General features: G+C 42.2%; 1 protein-coding gene across 1 annotated transcript in view; it reads right to left on the bottom strand.

Moving 5' to 3' along the window:
- Window positions 1-23801, bottom strand: part of PHF3 (PHD finger protein 3) — a 716139-nt gene extending 692338 nt beyond the window's left edge. Inside the window, exon 1 of the mRNA XM_078648001.1 lies at window positions 23609-23801. The gene's annotated coding sequence lies outside the window, so the exon portion shown is untranslated. The remainder of the gene's footprint in view (window positions 1-23608) is intronic.
- Between the last annotated feature and the right edge of the window lie 3076 nt (window positions 23802-26877).

The following is a 26877-nucleotide window of genomic DNA, read 5'->3' as shown; positions in this document are numbered from 1 at the left end:
TTTTGCTATTACTTTGGTCGCCTCTTTTGGCTCATTCGGCTCATTTATCTTAACCATTTCATTAGCTTCATCCTCCGAAAGTGCTTTACTTATAGAATTTCTCGAGATTGTTTCAGGCATTTTCTGTACTATCTGTACTTGAGTTTGAGCATGTGGTGCCGCCATAGAAGCCCCAACAAGATCCTTGAGATTAAGATTGAGAATACCTGAGTCAGTATAATCCCACTCTTGTCCTCTCTTAAAGTCGAGCTTTATCGTGATCCTATGTTGGCTTACTCTCTGTTTAGGCAGTAGTAGCTTTTGCAGCAGTCTATGCTTGTTTTGCTTGTTCTGCTTATCTTTAAATCTTTTTATGAGAGGCTCCTCCTTGTGCTTACAGCCCCTCCCAGATCTTTTTGAGACAATGATTTGGATCATTTGAAGTGTGCACATGTAGACAGTCAGGTTCTCTTACTCCCCCGTAAGAGGGAAAAGGTGCCTTGCTCCAGAACCCCTATACGATAGAGGGTTTTTTTTTGGGCAGTTTATGGACGCTCCCTATGCTCTGTGTACTGGGGGCGTGGCTTTCTCCCTATCAGCAACCGGCAGTCAGTGCTCCGATGAAGCTTCCAGGTTTCGCTGGGCCGCTATCCAGTTGAGGGATTGCAGGCACAGCACAGCGTACAATGCAACAGATAGAACAGCAGCCAGCAGCCAGAGATGATTGAAGCGGCCCAGCAGTATCAGCCGAATATCAGTGGGCACATAGGCGGACCCCCTCCGGCCGTGCAAGACTCAGCTGTAACACCTAACACGAGGACCGGAGGACTGGAGACCGGGAGACCAAGGAAGCAGGGAAAGACAGGTCAGAGAACCATCTGCGCTTCAAGCGCCTCGCAGCTCGCAACTGCACACCGCCGCTCACTGCAACAGCTCCCTGCTGCTCAAGATGCACTCGGTGTGTTTACCTTTCGAGACTGTTGCGGTATATCGCCCTATCGCGGCGACCCAGTGCCCTGGCTGTTACCTCGCACCTGCGCCGTTTGAGCCACCAAGCCTCCGAGTCTCCGGTGAGAGTTTTTTCCTCCCTGCTAATAGCTCATTTGCTCAATTGTCCAGGTTTATTTCGGGGGCATAGCTCAGTTCTCAAAAAGCTCCAGCCTCAGCCATCTAGAATTAGAATTACTCTCAGGTCCTCAGAGAGCAGGATCGATGTGGTTCCTCACTCTGTCGCCATCTTGCCAGGTTGAGGAGATTTTCCAAGGTTCAAGGGCTAGTACCATTTTTCAGATTTTTCGAGCCCTAGGAGTGGATGGTGTTCATGATCTTGCTATAATGGTTCTTACTTAGTCATTACAGAAAAATAAGTTGCAGCAGTCAGCCCCAGCAGGAATTGAGCCTCTAGTTGTCACATGGGTACAGTATCTCTTTGTGATAAACTGACCTTATTTGTCCAAAAAAGAAGCAGACAGACATTTAACATAGAGGACATAACACAAGCCGAACTTTGTCTTTTAATACATTAGAGATTACTAATCAACACAATGATCGCTTGAAGACAGTTTATATCAAATATATCATTCAAGAAAACCATTGATTCCTTCAACTTCATGCAACTATCTTAGTTCTTTAAATAAAACAACATCCCATCGCATGGGTGTGGAATTCCTACAGCCCGACTCCCAGAACATATTGTTTGGGGTCAAGGACAACAAGTTTTCATTTTTATTTTATCCTTGGGACAAGTAGGCCCAGAACCCTGTAGCACAAACCCTTTGGCTGGATGGATGGATGGATGGATGGATGGGTTTTTATATAGCGCAATATCACCGCCAGGTCTCAAAGCGCTTTGCATTGGGAACCCGTCCTGGTTTTTCCCTGTGAGATAGCCCCTACTGGGTATCCCCAAGGTGAAAGCCAGGCATCCCGCCGCGGGGGGCCGTAGTGGAGATTAAGCAAGCTATTGCCCAGAGTTGCAGAGTGTGAACCTGTGATTCGAGTAGGCACGAAGCGAGAATTACCGAGCCCGTGGACATTTTTTGGGCTCAAGACCCTGCCGCGTCGGGAATTGAACCCTGGTCCCGGGTCGTATCTCAGCGTCCAGGTCTGCCTCCTCTAACCAGTGAGCCACACTTCTCCTGGCTGCCAGTTTACAGTTCCACATTATGGACTAGGAAAGGGCATTGTCTCCAGTTTAGGTAATATTTGTGTCCATATGTTAATGCTGCTCGTTCTAACTTGTATTAATGGTTCATCAATAAAAAGCCTTTCTTATTGGGTGACCGCTCGGATGAAATGTTGTAAGCTTGGACTGCACTACTGACAGTTGTTCCAGTGTAAAAATGTGTACACAAGTTTTCAAAGTTTAACAATATGATGCTACATACATTGCTCCCTGATTGCTCTTGAATGAGATGCAAATATCTGCAGAAGTATGAAAACAAGATTGATGATCCTTTGCTTTTAAAATAACATGTTCACAAAAAAAATGAAACTAGGAAAAAAAAAAGCTTTTGCTAAACTAAAGTGAAATAGTAGGCAGCATTTCTTTGAAGCATCATTTAGTCAAATGTGTTGATGTATGCCAGTATTTTCCCCAAAAATATTCATAATGGAATATCACTGCAACCAGTTTCAGTAAGATAATGGGAAACATGAAAAACATAATTGGCAAAGCCAATATGTCTGATATTAGTGGTCAGCCTTTTGGTTTTGTAAATGTGTCTTGTTTTGATAACATTTTTATAAAACTTTGTTGGAGTTATCAGACCCTCACCATTATGACAAACATTGACAAAAACAATAATTTTTTGGGGTCTTAAAAAGCACACATTGCCACAGTAGTCCCTGGCACTAAACAAAACTACTTTGTGTGCAGATATGCTCCTTCTGGATGAATGGATAGATAGATTTTTAACAAAAAATAAACTTCTAGGTTAACTACAGACCTAATTAGGTGTCTAATTCTTAAAGAAAGTCACAAATCTGCTCCCATGGTATATGTCCTTGCATTAATAGCCTTCATGAATTCACAAGAATTTACAGAAGTAGGCAGGAAATCGTACTCCTAGAAAATATTTGTGAACTGCTTTTTAGCACGAGCAGATATGCATGTGCAGATGTGCTCATGAGATAATCATGAGCATTTACAAGTTCACTTTCACTCCAACCACTTTTTTCCCCAACCCTGGAAGAAGTTTTACTTTTGCCATTGTCAGGTGTAAATTTCCTACCATTCTCAGTATGAGAAAATATTAGAGAAGAACTAGCGAAAACCCCTAAAACATGCAGTTTAGTAGGTTTGCTCAGATTCAAAGGGGCATTCAAACCCTGGAAGTATTGCTTAAAGCAATCTCCAGCCCCAGTATGTAGTTCTGTGGAAAGGTAGCAAAGTAAGGAAACTGCTAGAATTCTAGAGAAGAACTAGCGAAAACCCCATAAACATGCAGTTTAGTAGGTTTGCTCAGATTCAAAGGGGCATTCAAACCCTGGAAGTATTGCTTAAAGCAATCTCCAGCCCCAGTATGTAGTTCTGTGGAAAGGTAGCAAAGTAAGGAAACTGCTAGAATTCTAACCTTACTATTGTATTAGCCCTGGCTTAATCGGAAAGGCTAAGATCAGAGCTTTTATATGACGAGATTGTTGCCCTAATTTGTTGCTGCACTATGTGGCACCAAAGTGTCAGGTGGCTTTTTTTACAGGATGAGTAGTTTTATGAAGCAACCTGTCCCTTGGACAAGTAGATATTTTATTAAATTCCACAACCCTGCCATTGAATTGCTGAACCAGATTTCCTCCAGGGCATTGCACTGAATTATTACTAATTGTCATCCGGGATGAGTTCAAATCAATAGTCGAGCTGAACAGGGAGGCAGTTCTCGTGGTCTAACTCTGACATTTGACAGGGCGGCTTCCAACAACACACACAGACCGAATAGACTCTTTATGCACTTAAGAACATCATGCATGTCACAGCACGCCTCATCTAAAATCTGACAAAATATAACTACATCGTGTCAACCATCTTGAATCTTCACTGGATCACCTACCATCTTAAAAATTAGCTGCATCATCTACAAAGTCATTATAACGGCACCATTTGCCTATCTAGCAGGCAAGATGTGAAAAAATAAGTTAACATGTCTTCTCCATTAAGGCACACAGGATCTGGATTGAGGTCCCAGTACACATCAAGACTGACCAAACTATACTCCAATTCAGAAAAGAACCAAAGATGCACATTTTTAAAGAAGACTATATCACAACGGAGTAACAGTCCACTTTTAGTCTGTCCCCAGGTATTGCTCCAATCACTTTTTGGCTGTATCACTGCCTTTGACCCTGTACAGAGTTCCACCGTCTTTCAACTAAGTTTGAGCTATACCAAAAATCTTACACAGCACTGCACTGGACACCATCTCTTTTTACCTTTCAAAACAGACATCAATAAACCATCAACCCACAATCTCCAAATCCTCACCTTTTGGTTTTGAAGCAGGCATCCATCAAGGGGATTGCATCTTTATTTTTGAATAGCTATTTTGATCCTCCCCTTTGTATAATCAACAACTACCGTGGCTTCTGCTAAAACACACGCTTTGCACATACTATCCTACCAGGATCAGAAACCACACTGGACTACCCGGAGGGACAGAAAGTCCCATATGGGCGAGGATGCCTTTCTAGATCGCAGTCTACCAGACAGCACAGCTGACGGGCTATGATAAAGACATCTTAGGGAGTTTCAGAAAGTTGACCTAGAAATGCATTCCATCAGTTGCTTGCTATTCGCTTTGAGGATTGTAACTCACGTTTTCTGGCTTTCTATTTGCTGGCTTAATTTGCTTTAGGCTGTCCAGCTTGAGTTTGTACCTCCCCAAGCCAAAGACGCATTTATAGTATTTTCCCACTAACTAATTTTTTGCAATAAACAGGCCTTTAAATCTTATCTCGTCACATTTGCTGGCATTCAAAGACCGAGGTCAAATGTCAAGCGAGGGAGCCTGGTGTTTATTTTACTTTTGGCTGACTTCAAAGTGAGAGCGTTTATAGGAAAGAGGAATACAGAGTAATTTCTCCATAGACCCTGCGTGTGCCCTTTTTCTTAAATGTGTTTTTTATTTTAGATAACCATCTCAAAAGGTATCTTCTTCAACTGCACAAAACATTTGCTTTTCAGTCGTGTGGCATGAATTTTACAGGATGGGTGGAAGCATGACCATTTCTAAAATCATGTTTGAAAACTATTACTTACAAAAAAACTTGCACTGATTTAGTCTGAAGTACTAGTGCTAAAATGAAACAGTTCTGCATGTGAATGAAATAAATTTCTGCAGGCGTTTTCATATTGAACATGTTTTTTGCAAAATGTCTTTATAAATAAAAGTGGCCAAATGTTAAGTGTGCAAGACACCCTTGTTACTTGCTTCAACATCGATTAACTTGTAAATAAACGTTTGCCTGTTTTCAACGGTAGTTGCATGCAAAGTTCGGGAGGCTGCTTACGAATCCCATTGATTTAGTCTGACGTACTGTACTATTAAGATGAAACAGTTCTGCATGCAAATAAAATACATTTGTGGAATTTTTGCAGGTACTTTTTCATATTTAATATGTTTTTACAAAATTCCTCTTCTTTAGGGAGTCCATTTTATTTGTGAAACTGACTTTTTAGGAACAAATATCGCATTTCAGTCTGTGTCAGCCTAACATGGTCATTCTGAGCAATTTACACTGTTTATGGTCCTTTCACTGTCAAGCACAGGATAAGATCTTTTCACAGAAAAGAGCCAGCCACATTGTAACACAATTTAACAATGCTTGGTTTTCACTTTAATTTGTAAAGCAAATGCTGTATTTAAGACTTCTGTGGCAACTCGCTTTGGAGAGATAAGTTTAAAGGCACTTTTTATAAAATCTTGTGTGTTTATGGTTAGCTACACGCTAGGACACTGGCCCACCTTAAAAGTGTATGGACCACTTTCTATTTTTCCAAAGTAAGGGAAGCTTTTATAAAAAGCACTTATAAGTTCAATAAGTATTTCAGTGTTTTATATGAACACCAGTTATATTGCAAAAAGATATTTTTTTAAGGCACAGGGGAGATTACATGATTTGGCCAGGATCACAGGATGTTGAGCCAACGCGGAGACTTGAACCTAGTTCCCCAAGTCAAGAGCTCATGCTCAAAAACATTGACAACGACAATAGATTTTGCATAGGTGAAACCTATTGGCTTTGCCAATGCTTGTTCCATATTATTACATATAATATGATCTTGAAATACATACCTTAAGGGTTTGCAATGCATGAAAACGTCTCCAATATTGAATTTTACTAAAATGTTGTTGATGTAGAAAAGCAACCCAAGCCATCCAAAGGGTGCACTTAGCTTACTTGCCTGTTAGTTCACTACTGGCATTGTCAGGGTGGGTGGAAGCATGAATGTTTTAAAATTCATGTTTGAAAACTATTCCTAAAAATACAAAAAAGAAAGCTGTGCGCTGATTTAGTCTGATATACTCCTACTAAGATAAAACAGTTATAACAGATTTTTGGCATTTTTGAAAAAATGATTTCATATTTTACACGTTCGTTGCAGAATGTCTTTAATGGCCCAAAGGTTAACTGTGCAGGAAACCCTAGTTCCTTGCTTTCTTTCACACTGAATAACTTGTAAATAAATGTTTGCCAGGGGGCTGCATGAATAGGTCAGGACTGTGCTTGCGGTCCCCAGACTATTGATCTACAGGGACGTCATATTATACACTATACCGCAGTGCTGACTTAGTGCAGCATAGCAAGTGAAAAAAAATGCTATAAGGCAGTCAACACTGGCTGCGACATATTTTTAACCATTTTCAAAGTCGCTAAAAAACATTGGCAAAGCTGATACATCTCACCTTTTGCCTACTGTTGCACTCTGAAACAAAATTAGGAAAGGCCTCACATCAATTGGAATTGGGAAGAGCAACTAAGACACAGTTGATCACCTCACCTACATAAACATCACAACCAGATGCAAACTATCAAAAGCCTTAAGAAAATGGTCCACAAGTGTACAAATATTTGGAAATCACCTCCTTGGAGCAGAGACTGGACCTATACTATACGTCAAGGGATCATCCCATGGAGATATGGATCTATGAGAACTACTTGTACAATCTAAGAACAATATGTCACAGCCCTTGTGTATGCACAGCACTAAGTCTGCTGCTAAAAACTGAGAACAAAAAAAGCCTTCTGCCCATCACAGGCAACACAAAATGCTTTCTATGTACGTCGGAGTATAAACCTACTGCAGGGACTGCAGGGGCTTTTGTTACATCACTGGGCACGTGCATGTCTCTCTCAAATTAAAGCAGGGTATTCCACTTGCGCCTAACTTTGAGCTAATTTGATATATCACAACCCACATACATAAGGTATTGGTGATTATAAGATCACCTGCGCAATTTTAATAATGCGTTGCTTATTAATGAATCCCTGTCAAATTGCATCTAAAAGCGGGCATTAGAATATAGCAAGCAGGCCTTCTGTACGGCAAACAGTGTTCATCAGAGTCGCACTGACAGAGGTAGTTTAAAGAAGCGTATACAGTAGGAATATCGTTTTTGGACTTTGTGAATGTGAACTTATAGTATCAGTAATAATGCCAGGGGCGTAACACATGTTCCCGCATCTCCCGCGGTGCTGGGGGGCCAGAGCTGCAGGGGGCCCCCTCAGCACAGTAATACAAGCAAAGGGTTAAGAGTGTTGCGGCAAGTATTGGCGCCTCCAATTACAACGTATGTGCAAACCCAGACCAAATAATGAACGGTGCTACAGGTAAGAGGATAACCCAAAACCTCCAAACAGGACCGAAGTCCTTGAAACAATTGTACAGATGACCTGTGCACATGCAATTTTCATTAACAGTATTAATACTGTATGTTTTACAAAAGCATAATCACAATGGTCAAATTGAGGGTTTTTTTCCGTATGGTTTATTTTTTTTTCAGGTGCCCAGCCTACACGTGTTTCGTCAGGGTGTAACCCAAGACTTCTTCAGGGCTATTGGACAGATGGCTAGAGTATCACGGTTTCTCTCCGCCGGTTTTACTTCCGTCCTGGCGGTGGCGTCAATCAATCAGTGTAAAAATTGGTAATCGGGAATAGAATGGTAAGTACCAAAATCGGAGCACTTATACTACTCCTGTCCACACGGCAAACAGCAATTCCGCTGTTCCGGCTTCAGAAGAAATCCCATGCCGCGTGGACAGGAGTAGTATAAGTGCTCCGATTTTGGCCTTCCAGCAAAATATGTGGGTGGGGGCTCAATGCCCCCCCCCCCAGCTTTGTGTATTATGGGAGGGGGGCCGTTGAGGGCCCTGGGGACCGCCACCCACCATGGTCGGCTCCTGCAGTGTCCCAGGGTGCCCACTTCCGGGACACTGCTGTTTGCTATGAGAGGGTGGGAGTCTGCGGGCTCCCGCCCTCCCATAGCAAACTTGGTTTAGATTTTGAAAGAGAGCGCAGGGAAACCTGCTCTGTCTATCAAAATCAAAATCAAATTGCTTTTCCACACACGTTAGCTGCTCCCCATGTGGAAAACAATGCCCGCTCCTGAAGGATGTAGGGAGACGGCTGGAACCGTGGGGGCATTGGGGCTCCCCCCACTGTCCCCAATGTTTTATATAAGCCCCGGGGGATGGAGTGCCTGGGGATAATAGAAATTAGTGATAGGGGCTATTTTTTTTTTTTAAAGCTAAAATTAGGAGTTGCGCACCCAGCGCGGCGCTCAGTGTGGCTCCCTGGTGTGCATGCGTTGGATGCACGACTCCTAACGTGTAGGATGCAGGACTCCAACACGTTTGGTGCACGACTTCTACGAGTTGGGTGTAGGGCTCTGATTAACTAAGTACACAATTGTGTTTCAGGCCTACAATTCCCCAGTCAGTATCCATACACTCCAGCAAACACCCTGTGACTGCTCTTGCAATCCCACAGTGACTCTTTCAGTACCATGTACTAATCCATTCACTAAAGTAAAACTCAACCAATTATGAATTCACCCAGTGTCTCTCCTTACAGTACTGTTATCATTCAGTCAGTATGCATGTACTCATGCAGTGAGGCAGGCTTTAGGGCACGGAGTGCTTCAAACTCCTATGTTGAAGGAGCATTCCATTGGTGTGCGTGTTTGCACAGAACAGTCAGAGAGCAAGACACATCTCCAGATTTATTATAAATCATAAATCTGGACATGTGTGTGAATGCTGCACCATCCTCCAATTGGTGTAGCAAGGCACAACAAGGAGAATTGTTTAATTTCTCCTCATTTTTAGGGCTCGACCTCTGCCAATGCGTAAGCATTGCAGATGTCGAGACATATTGGGGCTTAACGAGAGCTTAACCAAACGGGTAATTTGATGCTGTGCCTGTGAAAAAAGCGCGTGCACGCATCAAAGCCACCAGCCTCCCTCCCACAAGCTTCCCCCAGCGTGCGCTCTGGCATTTCTCCTCCCCTAATTATTCACTGCCCACGGCCGGCTGGCACATCAAAGGCTGCTGCTCCCCGTGCGTCTCGTCACCCTTACTCTCCCCTAGTCTTCCCTTCTTTCTAATTATTTTCATACTGATTGCCGCCGCTTTAACTTTAAGCACAGCAACAGCTTTAATGTATTTTTAAATTATTTTCATGCTGAGGGGGATGGTAAATGCTCTGTTCAACAACCGCATGGATGTGCTTTCTTGTATTGCGCACGACTCTCAACTCAAGCGCTTCAGTGCACGCAAAGCTGTTGACAGAAAAGCGAAATCAAGGACATGAAGTGATTTACCAGGGATCACACACTTTGATCGAGTGGGGTAGCCAAGATTGTAAAACACTGGTCTTGTATTGCGCACGACTCAACTCAAGCGCTTCAGTGCACGCAAAGCTGTTGACAGAAAAGCGTTTTGAATGCATGAGTGAATCAACTAACAAACACCTACAAATAAATAAGTGCATGAAAGAATGACAGGTTAAACGAATCACACAGTGTGCTTCACGCACGCAATTAAAGCCTCGGTGCGCGCTGGTGATCATGGTTAGAGCAGCGGAGGGTACGATTTAGAATTTGGGCACTTTAGTGAAAGATGCTTTTTCAGGAGCCCTTTTGCATAGCGTCAAAGGCCTCTTTTCAGAAAAAAGTATTCAGTTGGATCAAAGTACACAATTAGAAACTGTTCAACTCTGCTGTGTACAAACGTTTATTGATGTGTTTTTGTGTGCTCTTTCATGTGCACCAGGCGCAAAATTAAAACAGTCTTAGAAGTACAGGAGACATTTTATTTTGAGACGCAGAGGCACTGTGAACTTACAGAGTCATCAATGCTGCCGACACACAACATATTTACAGGTTTTTTAGGTCAAGCTTGTGCTCATAAGTATGTATCGCGGTCTAACTTTTTGTGTATGCGTATATGTATACTTGTCTCTCTTCGAAAGTGTTTGTTTTCAGGTATCTGTGGTGACCTCCGTTGGTGTGTGTGTTCGTGTTTTTGTTTAGGCTGTGATATGTGACTGTAAGTGTGTTTGAGGTCTTCTTTTGCTTGTTTCGACTTGTTGGTAGAGTCACTTAGTAATTTGTAGAGCGAGGAGACGAGCTCCTCCCCGAATGTTTGCCTTTCAATTGAAATGACGTCAGCCCAAGTTAAAATGCAGTCTGGCACTTTTAAATGCCCTCAGTGAAACCTGGAGTCTGCTGAGGCTGTCCCCTTGAGCTCTGTGTACAGAAACCAGGTCGGCCCAGCTGCCCACGTGGATGTCTGTTTTACCAGACATCATCTCAGTTCTCGGTCACTCAGCACATACTAGCTACCACACCAATGTCTTTCTTTCTTTCTTTCTTTCTTTCTTTCTTCCTTCCTTTTTCTTTCTTCCTTCCATTTCCTTCCTTCCTTCCTTCCTTTCTTTTTCTCTTTCTATCTTTCTTTCTCCTTTCTTTTTCTTTCTTTCTATTTCTTTCTTTCTGTCTTTCCCTTTCTCTCTTTGTTTCTCTTTCTTTTTCTTTCTCTCTTACTTTCCTTTTCTCTTTCTGTCTCTCTTTCTTTCCCTTTTTCTTTCTTTTTCTCTTTCTTTCTCTCTCTTTCGCTTTGTTTCTCTTTCTTTTTCTTTCTTTCTTTTTCTTTCTTTCTCTCTCTCTCTTTCTGGCTCTCTCTTTCTTTTTCTCTTTCTTTCCCTTTTTCTTTCTCTCTTTCTTAGTTTCTTTCCCTATCTCTTTCTTTTTATTTCTTTCTCTTTCTTTCTCTCTTTATATTTATTTCCCTTTCCTTCACTTTTTTCCTTTCCCTCTCTTTCTTTCCCTTTTTCTTTCTTTCTTTCCCTTTCTCTCTTTCTTTCTTTCTTTCTTTCTTTCTTTCTCTTGAGTCAATGGGTTTAAAGAGTAGATAAGGGGGTGGGCAGGTGGGATAAAAGTGGTGTCACCACACTGTAAGGCATACTGACGCATGTTTCTATTCCACCAGCTAAATATGGGTCTTTCCTGTGTTCCAGTCACGCACTAGTGGGGTTCAAGCGAAGTACAGAAAAGTGACACCCACTCTATCTATCGCCCTCACTCCATCTATCTATCACCCTCACTCTGTCTATCGCCCTCACCTTAGCTGTCTATATCGCACTCACTCTATCTATCGCCCTCCCTCTATCTATCTATTGCTCTACCTCTATCTATCGCCCTCACTCTATCTATCGATCGCCCTCACTCTATCTATCTCCATCTATCTATCTATCTGCACTGAACATAATCTTCATAAAAGTTATTTACAAAAGTTTAAGCTATTGCCATTATAAATTACAATACCTTTTATTTAAGTATTAATTATTTTAAAAAATGAAAAGCCATTGTTATTTGTAATGTCAATACATCTAAGTCACGTAAATGCAACACATATTGCATTACAAATGCGATAAGTGTCACATTTGCGAAAGTTATAACTATTGGCATTGTAAATGACAAAGCTATTAATTTAGCTATTTTCAAAAATAACACAAATAAAAAAAAATTCATTTATAAGACCAATAGCTCAAACTTTCCTAATGCGAGCCCTATTGCATTTCTAATGCTTGTTTCTCTTTGAATGTATGCTAAAATGCACAGCATACATTGAAGGAGAAAAATGCCTTCACAGATTGTTTTGTGCAGGAAGGTGTGTCTTCCTGCACAAAAACAAATTCTGCATGACACAGATATCCTTGCTTTTTTTTTTTAACAACAAAAGGAGAGGTAGGGAGAATGAGGCACTCTCTTAGTCCCCGGTTAGTTATGTAAAAACAAGAAAAGAGAGGTCAGATCAAACACTTGATCAATCTAAGCGTAATCTATACAGACCACAATTCAAGAAGTCAACACAAGATTATCACATCCGATTTGGGTGATAAAGAAAGCCCTCACACACTGACCTAGTCAGTGTCATGCTTCATCATCGGGCCCCACCGAAAGAGGCCGAATGCCTCTTCGGTGTGCTACGACGCCAGAAAGACTGCGGAGCTGGTTTTGTGTGTGGAGGGCGTGCTCTTGTTTACAGTGAAATATTAAAAGTGCCTAAAAAAAGGGTATCGAAAAAAATTATTTTAATAAATGATCCCTGAGGCACAAAGTAAAGAGTATTACGTGTCTGTATTTACATGCCAAGGTTCAAGATTGGTAAAATACAGAATATACTCAGTTTCTTTTAGTCAACATGTTTCAGCCATAAGGGTGGTATATTACCGTGGCATTCTTCAGGACTATACCCCGGCGGTATGGGCTCTCTAATCACCCACCCTGACCTGGGGACGTGAAAGTAAAAATAAAGAGTGAAAAAAGTGCATAAAAATATTGGAAGAGTAAAATACTCGATTCCAAAAAAATACTCCGTAAATTTGGAGTGTCACTGCACTTTCAAAAGGGGCGCTACTAGCACCATGGGTCTCGGGAGGGGGTCGGAGCGACCTGGCACATCGCCCTCAGCGCTCTCGACCCGCTGATAAACCTGGTTGTGGCCTCGGGGGATTTGAGGCCACAACCAGGTTTATCAGCGGGTCGAGAGCGCTGAGGGCGATGTGCCAGGTCGCTCCGACCCCCTCCCGAGACCCATGGTGCTAGTAGCGCCCCTTTTGAAAGTGCAGTGACACTCCAAATTTACGGAGTATTTTTTTGGAATCGAGTATTTTACTCTTCCAATATTTTTATGCACTTTTTTCACTCTTTATTTGTACTTTCACGTCCCCAGGTCAGGGTGGGTGATTAGAGAGCCCATACCGCCGGGGTATAGTCCTGAAGAATGCCACGGTAATATACCACCCTTATGGCTGAAACATGTTGACTAAAAGAAACTGAGTATATTCTGTATTTTACCAATCTTGAACCTTGGCATGTAAATACAGACACGTAATACTCTTTACTTTGTGCCTCAGGGATCATTTATTAAAATAATTTTTTTCGATACCCTTTTTTTAGGCACTTTTAATATTTCACTGTAAACAAGAGCACGCCCTCCACACACAAAACCAGCTCCGCAGTCTTTCTGGCGTCGTAGCACACCGAAGAGGCATTCGGCCTCTTTCGGTGGGGCCCGATGATGAAGCATGACACTGACTAGGTCAGTGTGTGAGGGCTTTCTTTATCACCCAAATCGGATGTGATAATCTTGTGTTGACTTCTTGAATTGTGGTCTGTATAGATTACGCTTAGATTGATCAAGTGTTTGATCTGGCCTCTCTTTTCTTGTTTTTGCACAGATATCCTTGCGCCATGGTGCAAGGGGGCCTGTGTCACCAAATGGCTGCAGTTTAAGCAGCAGTGCAGAGGGAAGCATAGACTTGCAACATATTTATGTACATATGTTGCATCCCTGTGCTTCGGAAGTACCACAGCACACTGAAGCTAAAGAGCAAAAAGTGTCATGCTACAGCACTTCCTTATAGTTTTGCACTTACATATACATCATACAGTACTAATGCATTCTTTCAGTCAATTATGCACAATGCATACATTCAAACAAACTTTCATACACTATCATACAAATATAGCTCTTTCTTTAACCAGAGAAGTTAGTTCTGAAAAGAACTTTTTTTTTGGGTAGTTTTTTTTTAACAATTTTCTGAATTTTTTTGTTGTTTTTTCAATAGAAAAACGGACGAAAAAAACAGTGAACTTCAGGAACTAACAAGCCAGAAAAAAAAAAAGTCTATCAGCTGTGGTTTCGTGTTGTGCTGTACAGACTAAGTCCACAGACTGTTCTCCGTAGCACAGAAGTTGGTTGCACTTGATGCAGTGTATTTTTATGTGTGCAAATTCGGAACGTATGTTCGGACGTGCTGGCGAAGAGGAACTGGCAGAAGTACTTGGCACTGCAGTTGGAGGGTTGTCTCGAAGCCTCCTGCACTCCTCCCAAGACAGATTAACAGGGTGCAGACTCCTAAGATGTTTGTACATACTTGCAGTGCCGCACAAGTACTTTTTATTGGCACTGCCTCTTGAAAGAACGTTGCCACAGATTTTACAGGTGACTTTTGTGACATTCACCTTCCTTTCTCCTTCAGGGTGGGTAAAAAAAACTTCCACACCACTGAAGAAGGTCTTTTTGGAGGTGGAGGTTCCACAACAAACTCTTCGTCCGAAGAATGGTCCGATTCTTGTGGTGGCTGTTGTCCTGAAGCCATTTTGTCCACAAATTGGAAAATATCAGAAAATAAGTTCTTCTCAGCTAAGAGATCTGTCTCCAAAGAAGCTCTAAGAAGAATGATTGAAATGGGTGGAGTCCTTCAATAGTTACAATGGGAAAAGTTATGAACCAATCAGATCTTTTTTTTCAGGTCACATGGGATCCGCAACCCTGCGCACAGGCAGCACGCACCCAACGCGAAATTGTATTTTTATGATTAGGTTAGATAATGTCTTGTCCTAATATGTATATTAAATACATATATATATCATATTAGACATTTAAAAATTTCACAGGAGTCGCGCACCCCCTGCATCGAACATGTATATGGATGTCACGAGCAAGCACGCGAGCGTCGCGTAAAGTAATAGGCACCAGTCGCACACCCTACGCGGACCCTACACAACAATTCTAAAATGACGGCTAGGTTCCGCGCAGTGATCGAGTAAGGTGCACTTTGGGTGCGCGACTCCCCAAAATTTGTTTGAAAATAAAGAAAATATTATACATTTATTTTTAAAAATATAAAATTACATAAAAAAACACATTTTTAATTTTAAATATATATATTAAAATGTGTAATGCAATTTAAAAAATAAGATATCTAAAAATAAATAGATTAAAAAATGTAGTAAAATAATGAAAAATACATATAACAATTAATACATTTTAAAATTATCATTGAAAAAACCTTTGAAATTCACTGAAAAAACCATAGGTTTCAGGCATGTAATAGTTAGGAATTATCATTTAAAAACCTTAGAAATTCACTGGAAAAAAAACCATAGGTTTTAGGGGTGTTATAGTTAGCTGGACATTTCACTCGTACAAAACCACTGAAATTCCTCCGTTATAGTTCGTTGTAATCACTATAACTCACGCGCCCGCAATCCACGGCTGATGATGTCACATCATTCATGACATGGTCAGTGACATCACTAATGACATCACTGATATCTCAAATGACATCAACGATGACATCATCCACGTGACAATGTGATACATTTCATCATACACTAGAATAACCTTTCAACACTCATAAAACGTGGACTACCATATTTGAAACAATTCACAAACCAATACAAGTTTCTGAAAACTCACTCAGTGATTCCTACATCTACACACACATCTAAACACTTACCGATAGATTCACTCATACATGCTAACAAAGATCAATAGAATACTATTAAATATACGTATAGACCTCCGTCGACATTACACACCAGTACACATCCTATTTAGTTATGCAGTCATCCTACTCACTTGTGCAAACAATTGATCATACTTGTATTTACTAAGCTACACACTTATACAAACACCACTTTATTCATATAGATAGTAACTCACACTTAGTGTGTGATAAAATCACTATTATAGGTATAGTTTTCAATACAGTCACTCATGCAATTACTGAGTCTTATGTATACTTATTTATATACAACTGTCACATACAGTGCATGTATCATTGAGAAATATATTTACTTATCACCACACCCATAAAGAGATTCACTCACCCAAACAACTGTTTCCACATACAGTCTTAACCTCACATACCTACTAAATCAACTATTTACACATCTTTGGACAGTCACCCATCTCCCACCCAACCACACACACATTCACTATCCCATACAAATACTCACTTAACTAATATAGACTTTCACATAGCTAGTAATAAACGTATGTAGTAGTTTACACAACAAGAGATAGAGTTATACAGGTGTTCACACAGTTTAATCACTATCCCATATATTTAGTTAGACACTTTAGTCGATTAGACAGTTAATCACAGTGCTACTAAATCCTCCATCCAGACACTTATAAATCCACACAGTCTTCAATGCAGATTGCTATATATATAATACTTATTTAAATATCGAACCAACCACATTCACTGGATGATGTCATCAGTGATGTAATCATTGATGGCATTTGAGATGTCATCAGTGATGTCACTGACCATGTCATGAATGATGTAATATGTGACATCATCAGCAGTGGATTGCGGGTATGTGAGTTATAGTGAGTACAACTAACTATGACGGAGAAATTTCAATGGTTTTGAACTAGTGAAATGTCCAGCTAACTATAGCACCCCTAAAATCTATGTTTTTTTCTGTGAATTTCTAAGGTTTTTTAAATGCTAATTCCTAACTATAACATATCTGAAACCTATGTTTTTTTCAGTGAATATGCCTTACTGAATGTGGGAGTGAACGATACAAAATAATGTTTAAAACAATGTCGGCAGTAAACACAGTGCATCACACACTGACGAAGGCAGACCGCCGAAACGCGTCTGTGTGCACCCCCCCCCCGCTGAATAAAATCTAAGCGTGTTGAAACCTCCATCTTCGAGTGCTGTTTGTTCTTTTCTGCAAGCTTGAAAGGATTTGGAGCGTTATATATATATATATATATATATACATACACACATACATACACACACACATATTCCATGTATTTATGTACAGTCCTTGATAAAGACACTCAGGACTGGGAAGCCAATCCCAAATGTTGCCGGACGGCTACCTTTGAATGGATGAGGAGAAACCACCTGAAATGTAACACGGGAAAGACTGAGATCATACCGATGGGCCCGAAAAACGACTTTGTCCCCAGACTATGGTGGCCGGAGAAGGCAGAAATACCGCCTCACACTACAGACTCTGCTCGTAATTTGGGGATTAACTTTGACTCTGATTTGTCCTTCAAGCAACAGGCACTGAAGGTAGCGGGGACATGTTTTGGTATCATCAGGTGATTAAGGAAGTTTTTTGATCTTTTGCCGCTGGAGGCTAGAAAAACGGTAATAGTCGCCCTTGTGACATCAAGGCTAGATTACTGTAATAGCCTCTATGCTGGTACTAACAAAGTGGTTACCCATAAACTCCAGATGGTGCAGCATGCAGCAGCCAGATTGGTGCTGAAATGGCCGAAGAGATCATCTGCAACTGCTGCACTAAAAACCCTGCACTGGCTACCCATAATCAAAAGGGTCCTTTTTAAAATACTGGTCATCACCTGTAGAGCTGTTCACTCCTCAGGGCCCAAGTACCTAAGGAAAAAGTTAATCAGGTATCATCCAGCCCGTACCTTGCGTTCCTCAAATGCTAATCTGCTGTCTGTTCCAACTTTCAGACTTAGTACGAGAGGGGTAAATCTTTACCAGTTCTAGGTTCAAAAGCCTGGAATACTCTTCCTCCTTACCTTCGGGCACTGGAGAGTGAAACTGAATTCAGAAAAGAACTTAAAACTTGGATCTTTAAGCTACAGGACACCATAGCTAGGACTTTAGTGTGAAGGTTGGATTAGTTAACATTAGCAGCCAGGCCGTTTTACATCATTGGTCATTCTGTTGGCGCCTAGATGCTCCTTGGAGCGATAGTAGCGCGGTATAAAAAAAAACCTTACATTACATTACATTACATGTATCTATATTATTACTTTTCTTCTAATTCAGCATATCCAATGCACTACCCTATTTCTACCTTATACGGCTCTCAATATATCTTCAATCTCAACACTCTGACTGACTCATCTCAAACCTTGTTCTACTGCCCTTTCCTTTACACTACCCTATTTCTCACCCTATACCTCCATCAATATATCCTCTACCTCCACTCTCTCATTTATCCCATATCACTATGATCCGCAAAATAACCCTTTCTAGCCTCTTTCCTCCTCTACCCCCTTACATCATCTTGTAGCTCTTATTATTCAGATCTAGTAAACAAGCCTTTCTAAACCCTTAACTGACTCTTCCCTCTTCTCCTCCCTTTTACTCATCCCAAACTCCCTCCTACTGCTGTGATCTCAACAACAAAAAAGATTCTAGACCCTTATCTCTTCTATCCCTCCTTCGCTCCCTCTTCTATCCTCCTCTATTCCTCCACTATTCTGTTTCAGTCCAAAAAACAGAATAGCATGTCCACCACTCAAATTAATGCCATATTTCCCTATACTAACTCCTCTCCACCTCCCCTTTATTCACCCCAAACCCTCTCCAACAGCTATAAATTCCCAAAAAGAAAAAAAAATTATAATTTCTAGAACCTTCCCTCTTCCTTCTCAATCCAAAAAACTGACTAACATATCCACTATTCAAATTATTTTCATATTTCACTATACTAATTCACTACTAATCCTTCATGGGTTCCGGATTAGCATGCTACTCACCGAAAAAGAGCTTCAACATCTCATCAGGGGTAGCAAGCGCTACATAAAGGCAAACCTTTTTCCAGCTTCTATCCCTCCAGTAGCCGTCTCAATCCAAATAACTGCCTAACATATCCACCGCTCAAATAACATTCATATTTCACAATACTAATTCATCACTAATACTTAATGGGTTACTGAATAGTGTGCTACTCGCCGAAAAATCACTTCAGCGCCTCATCAGTAGTAAGTGCTATATAAATCCAATTACAATACCCCACTGTCCACCTTAATGCGCTCTGCGAGTTCACAATTTCACCTCATCTTCTCCAGGCATAATGTACCTGGGGAAGCCTAATGATCGTTTGTAAAAGGTAGTTTGGAACACCAAACTGCGCTAAAACTGCCCACAATTTTTATCTGGGAATAAGATCAAAGGTGGCACGTAAATCTATGAACACAACGTTCACATGTTCTTTTTTTGATCACCACATACTTCCACAGAATTATTAAAAACCTGAATACCAGATAGATTTCACCTATTTTACCTCTAAAACCAGCCTGGTGGGGCCAGAGGATCTCATTCAATTTGATCTCTTTGATTGTTGTAATCTCCCCAACAAATGCCTGCAAAACAGTTTTTGTGAAATATCTGTTCGGCTAATGGGCCTATAGTTGGTGGGATCATATTGGTCTCTTTTTTTAGGTCGAGCCTAGGGCAGCGGGCATGCGCTGCTCTAGGAAAACGACCTCTTGGAATCACTCTAAACTTTTCACGCGCTTGTGCTTGTTTTTTTTTTTTTTTTAAGCATTTTTTGTATTGGGTTTGCGTGCGCCTTTCTAAAAAGACAGCATGCAATTGGGCAAAGGCGGGCGCATGTCCCACATTTCCCAGGAAATGTATCCGCCTACGGTTATGAGCAGCGGCGCGCAGTGTGCGATCTGTTAAGTGTCAGATTTCACACGAGCGCACGCGCACCACTTGCAGGACGCTGGAGCTGCATTCCTCGCGCTTGTTTAATATTATTACTGCCAAGTGACTGTCTTTCAGTTGCTTTGTGAGGTTGTTGACACAGCTTTGTTCATGCTCTGTTTGTCGTGTATTGTAAGACACAGACGTGATAAACATATATATTTTTAATTGCCTTGTTTACGTTTGTAATGCCTAGTTGTATCAAGGCGTGAATCAACTACAGTCCTTGAAAGTCTTGCTCATGTACACGTTAGTAGGGAAAGTATAGCGCCATCCCTTCCTTTCTTTAGTGCAGCTAAAGAGCAAAGTTTTTTGGGATTCCACATGTAATTGTGCCGTCAGCTCTTAAAAGACTCTCTGAGATCAAGTATACAGACTCCTTGATGGTGTGGATTTGTGCTACCTGCATCATATAATACACAGTGGCATCACGCGGGGGACTCCTGCTGGTGACGTCCCATCATATCTTCTTGACTTAGCAGTGCGAAAACGCCACTGCCACACAGTCGCATAATTCCAGTGGCCCAGATTTAGGCTCTCACCGATAGCGGCAAGCAGGTGGCACTCATTGTGCCCCAGTCAGATTCTGTCAGTGTGTGCTGCCTGCCTACCAAAGTGCATTCTTTTGTGCCGTGCTGTCCACGAGCTCCGGCCAGATTATGATGTGCCACTGCATTTTTATGGTGCCTACAGGGAGTTTCTATTGTATCTTCCCGTCATGTGGAACGGACCCAGAAGAAGGCAGAAAACATGTTGCACGGACAACGGGACAGATATCTGCGGCGGGCAATTAATTTGTCGGCATCCTGCCAAATGCAGAGGCGGCATCTGCGGAATGTGTGGTCAGTCAGGGAGACTGTGTACACTAAACACTGAGCTGCTCAAGGGGACAGTGCATTCTGGATTGTGAATTCTCACCTGGAAATAATCGAATGGAGTTTTTATTACATTTCTTCCGCTGAAAACTTGGAATTGAGACCAGATCACTGTTGTCATCACCCCGAGCTCAGGGAGGGGAGGAGCATTCATAGCCATCTGTAAATGATAATAATGGCCGCATAGCTAGTAATTAGGAGGGGACGTGCGAACCACTACGGTGATTGTTGAAGGTCTTTAAGATATACGTGTTTTGGGTTGGCAATCTCAAACTTAAAGGCTGTGTCCAGATTAGTTTCAGGAGGGTAATATCCATGCCAGGTTTTCATGATAACCACGGAGTTCATAAGTGTTATTCATTGAGATCCTGTATGTGGGGTGCCAGAATTTTAAAGCCAAACCTGGGACATTTCACCACAAGCCATTTTACGTCACTGTAAGCGATGTCCATCTGCACAACACAGCTGTACAGAAAGAAAGTGTTTTTCTGCCATGAAATCTCAGACAAATCTAGCTAAATCAATTCCCTGGCAAGGCTGGAAAGTGCTAACAGCGCGGTCACGAACTGCTGAACCGGACTACTTTTTTTTGTTGACCGTCGCATTTTCCCTCCCCCACCTTGTTCTAAAAGAGGCCCCTGCGACCTGGACGGCAGAAACATCGGACTCTGTTTATACATCCACAGATCACATACTGTCTCATTAACCATAGTCCGCAATGTACGTACACCCTGTGTGAAAATCTGACCTTGACTTAAATCCTCCTTTATTTTTTTTAACGACCCTCTCCTTCACCTCTTACATGCTCCCCGAGTACACGGTACACCGCATGCCTTAATCTCTCACTCTGAAAAAAAATCCCTACATCCTAACAATTTGTTTAGTCACTCCATCCACGATTTGCTTTCCACATACCCCCAAATAATTATCATACCGAAATCATTAGTGTTACAACCAAGTAACTGAAGTAAGAGCAAGGAGCGGCTTCCTTGACAGCACTTGAATAACCATTCACTACTGCACTACCCAGTAATTTCAGGTTCTGGATTAGCATGCTAAAGCGCCTCGTCAGGGGGTGTCAGTGCTACATAAATGTAAATTCATTGTAAATACCCTTTAGGGCATGGCCGGTGGTCTTTAGTTTCTCTATAATGTGCTGCACAGCTAAACACTTACACAGTCGCAAAGGCAAGACCTATTGGCTACGCCAATCCTTTTTATGCACTGGGACCACCTCCACCCCTAACCAGGAATCGGGAACCTGTGCACCATTTAAAACAGCATTAAAACAAAGGTGGAGGCTAACACAACATACATTCACTTCAGAAAAGAAAAGGTCACCAGGGACTTTTTCTAGTCCAGACGTCTTTCCTCTCTGAAGCGTGGAAAGGGCTAGCCTAGTTTCCTCCAAATTCAAGTCAATAGAATCAATATCAGTATCCCCGGATTCCCTGTTTATACTTGCCCGTAATGGATTATCTATTCCCAGTCCTGTTTGAGTCTCTTCGCTGTAAAGTGTACTAAACTTTTTTACCTAGGACATCGGTTGGGTGTAATAATCTTCATCTAAAGCCTGGATCCTACTTCCCTTAGCCACAATATGCTTGAACTGCTTGCTGTCTTTGCTTTTGGCTGCTATAGATAGATCTCTCTATTGGCATTCTTCTCATTCGCTTTTGGCTACATTTTGGACCTTTTTATATGGGTGTCTTTAGTGGGTCACTGCATTTTTGTGCCCTGAATTTATGGCTCCCATACCGCAGGTAAACTAGCAAATGCCTCAAAAAAATGTTCCATTAATATACAAATATTTGGAAACCACCTCCTTAGAGCAGAGACAGGTCTTCTACCATAAATCAAAGGATTATCCCGTGGATAAAATGGATTCATAAAAACAACTTGTACAAAGTAAGATGACTGCAACCAGAAAGTTGAAATCCCCCTCTGACCATCGCAAGCAACACGAAATGCTTGCCACAAAGGTCGTAGTATAAACATGCCCTCCATCAACTTTGTACACTGGTGATGCTCCTCAAAATGACAGTGTGAAAACATGCGGAAAACGTTATAATTCAAATCGTCATATCACGAGAAGATTTTTAAGCATAATGTCAAACGGGCACGTGCATGTCTGTCTCAAATAAGAACGTGGAATTTTAAGAATGCCTATCTTTGAGCTAATTTAATGCATCACAACCCACATACGTAAGAAGGTATGGTGATTAGAACATCACCAGTGCCATTTTATTATTGTGTTGCGTATTCATTAATCCCAATCAAGTTGCATCCAAAAGCGGGCCTTAAGAATTTCGCAAGCAGGCCAGTATTTTGTACTGCGAACCGTGTTCATCAGAATCGAACAGACTAACTCAAAAGGAGAACAGAACCTGCCCTTATTATAATGCAACTGGGAAAAGGGGGGGGGAATACTGACGTCTGAATGACATCACTCAATGAACGAACACGTCCAGCACACGAGAGTGGCGGGTCCGAGCTCCAATAAAGCTGGGCATAAAAAACATCAAGCTAGTGAGTTGGGTGGAGAGCGAGTACCAGCGTAAACCATCAAAAAAGAACACCCCGAAAATAACGCAGATACGAAGTAATAGTGAGAATCCGGCCACAACAGCTGGCGACCTCGTGTAGTTTAGGCAGTCCCATCGCGGGCACAAGCGCGTGCAGCGATATCATCAAGAAAAGAGCCGCCCAGCAACGGGGAGGTGGCAGTGTGCAGCGATCGGCATGCCACGCCCACTGTTAGAAACAAGATTACTTGGCCTTGCAAAAAGACCACTTTTTGCAGCCTCTTGTAAGGGAAGGAATGCGCTTTGACAGACCCTTAAATTGGCTCGCAGAGGGGATCTCTTCGCAATGGCCACGGAAAGAGGAGAAACGGTTACGGATCGAGATCTCCCGTAAGGGTGACCTTTACTCTCACAATCACAACACTCACCTGACACAGCTCTTAAAGGGCGCTTTGCTCGTGCCTCGTCCGTCTCATGCTATGACCGCCACCGGGCCCCAGCGCGCTCAGCCCTCCTCCCCCACGGCTCACTCTCCGCAGCCATCAGCAGCTCGAAGCCCGCAGCAAGGCCGCGTCACGTGACCTCACTGTTTACCGTGCAGTGGCCAGGAAGTTCGAGCGTGCGAGTGTGGGAAGGGCACTGGGCATGCGCAGGACAGAAAGCTGGGAAGGCGCGTGCGCGTGGGTTCTGAAGGTTCCCATCTCTACACTTCCACTTTAAGTTTGGTTCAGCTACTCGCTATTTTTAAGATTATGCATTTAATCCATTGCTTAAGTTATGGTGCTTATTATTTACTTTTGCAGTATATATCCGTTGTGCCTTACAAACATGTCAACAGCCCAGTTGTATTGGAGGGCTCCCTATTTTTAAGGTCGAGCTTTGGCGGCAGCGCTCGCTCTGCGAGACATTCAGTAGTAGAGTATAGGAGATAAGCTGCCCTCACGCTCCGCCCATATTTTTAATTGGCTTCTGTGTTTGTCCTTCCTAAATTCTGTCTTCTGATTGATTGTGAGGCTTGTTAGTCCCTCCTTATTATGCCATGTCCTCATTTGTACCCTCCAATGCATAGCTGCTAATGTTTCAGATTGCTATGTGTATCATTTTCATAATTTCAGTGTAATTATGAGTGACATTTCAATGTTCATGAGTGACACTATCTTGCAGGAAAAATAAAGCAATCAATCAGAGTACTTGTAAAGCGCACTACTTACCGTGAGGGTCCCAAGGCGCTGGGGGGGCTGCTACAGCTCGAAGAGCCAGGTCTTGAGGAGTTTTCTGAAGGTGAGTAGGTCTTGGGTCTGCCGTATGTGGGTAGGGAGGGTGTTCCATGTCTTGGCGGCGAGGTAGGAGAAGGATCTGCCGCTGGAGGTCCTTCGTTGGATGCGGGGGACAGCGGCGAGGGTGAATAAGAGGGAAACATAAATATCAGAATTTACAGTCATTTGAACAACGAGAAAAAGATTTTAAATTGCTGCAAAGCAGTACAAGAACTTGAAGGGCACTAATCTGGTACCCTAGTAACCTGATCGTACTGTTAAGCTGGGCGGGACTACCCCCTTGCTGGACTCGAGAGCGTTGTTTTATTTGGTGCAGACTGACGTCCATGGTGCCATAATAAGGCAAATTGCATGCAGCGCTAGTACGGCACACCCACCCTCCTGACTCTCTCACGCTATAGTATTGTGCACTAACATGTCACTGCTGAAGTAGAGAGAGACTGCTTGACTGCACAGTAGCTAGAGTGCAGGACACGGAAGACAGCATGAAGCCAAACTTATAGCAGCCAAGTGCAACTAGATACCGGCTAGGCAAGGGACATGAGAAAGCCGTTCTTGATAAAATAAGTATATAGGCATGCAGCGCGTAAAAAACAAGTAATTTTGTACTGCAACTCCTGCTCTTTGCAGTGGGGCTCAGTGGGAATGTCTAGCCATTGCTGGGCGATAACCCAAGTGAGCCTGAGTGAGTGTGGGGCTCTCACCAAACATGTTCCCTCTGGCACCCCTTTGATACCTTTGAGATTCCTGCCTCTCAGGACCTGCAACAGATTCAGAGAGACACTTAAAAATAATTGGACTTGGCAAGGATTGTTACATCAAGGCGATGTGCAGGGATATTTTTAATGACGTGTTGCTGGGGTTGACACTGTAAACTTCAGGAAACCCTTTCTTTTGCTGTCCCATGGCATGGCTTTGTGAACCCCCGCCTGTCCCCACAGTGAATAAGTAATCTGTAACTGCGGCCTGGGCTATGATTCTAAAGGTACTCACCAGCTGCACAGTCCGTGAGTAGTGTGCTGATCTGCTCTGCGCTCCATCGCGGCTGCCGCGGTCCAGTGAGTTGAGAGTGGGTCCAGTCCTCGTGGGATCACAATGTTGATTCATTTTAAACTTGACCGCGGTGGTGCAAACAGAACTACCATTGCCGCACAGTAACTCTGCTGCTTAACCCCCGCTGCGCCGCAGGCGCCAGCAGGACATGAATGACATGGCTATTGAAAGTCGGCTTGCTGACATTGCGTGCAAATTATTACATTGTTTCCCAAGCACTGCTCAGAAAGCCACCCCAGCCTCCGTGAGCAGCTCGCTCCCACTTTCCAGCTTTAACTATCAGACTAGCATTTGGAGCCTCCAACATTGCTGCACTAGCTTTTCCTTTCCTTTTCCAGCTCGGTGGAGGGGCCACATCATGCTGAGAGGAGCCAGAGCACCATATATTTGACTGAGGCATCCCGAAACACGGGCGCCTCCAATATTGCCGCAATGGAATTAGCAACCCTGATAGAGCGTAGGCTCACCTGCTCAACATACTCAACTGGGCCCATATGTTTATATATACATTAAACAGGTAAACCTACACTCAAATCAATTGGGGTTTTACCGTTTGGATTTTTACCATTTAGCTTACCAGTCCAAGTCACCAATACCTATAGTCCTAAAGGATCAAGGGGGTTAGAGAGAAAATAGGTAGTAATAATAACATTTAGCATTTCATAAATAACAGCAAACTCGGGAATGGTTTAAAATCTTTATCTAAGTAAAATCTTTGAAAACTTATAAACATGAAAACGCAAATTAATTTCGTATTATGTTTAGACTAATGCAGATTTAAAAACATAAATATTTCAGAATAATTAGGAGAGAAAAATGTCGTTAAGCATTTAAACAGAGGGTGGGTAAGTAAAAAGGGTACAAAGGTACAAAGGTAGTTTATTGTGATGATTATTTAAAATCTTACAACATTTCACACAAAAAATTTAAAAGTTATATTCCAATTTAAAATCATATAAAATATCATAAAATGAACGTTACAATCCTTTAAGTGTTTGCATTAATTATGTTTCCGAGTTTCCTTTTAACTAACAGTAGGAACTTTACAAAGGAGGAGTTTAAAATTATATCATTTGGGATCATACAATTAATCACGGCCTGCCTGCATGACCGTATGCCGCGTGACTTGAGATGAGCTTTCAGCAATGTTTTTCTCTCTTGAAGGAAATCAGGGCAAATACACAGAAGATATTGAATGTCTTCCTCACCCCTGTTGCATTGTCTGCATAGCGTTTGGGTTTCTTGAAATTCCCATGGGGGAAGATGACATAGTCAAAACAAATGGAGGAGTGCCCCCTGTAGGCGAGACAGTAACAGTCTCTGCGCCTGAAGCTTAAGGCTTAACCAAGCACTTGTGCCCAACCTTA

This window comes from Lissotriton helveticus, chromosome 6 (genome assembly GCF_964261635.1).
Source record: "Lissotriton helveticus chromosome 6, aLisHel1.1, whole genome shotgun sequence".
Classification (NCBI taxonomy): Eukaryota; Metazoa; Chordata; class Amphibia; order Caudata; family Salamandridae; genus Lissotriton; species Lissotriton helveticus.
This window is presented reverse-complemented; position numbering and strand designations above follow the sequence as displayed.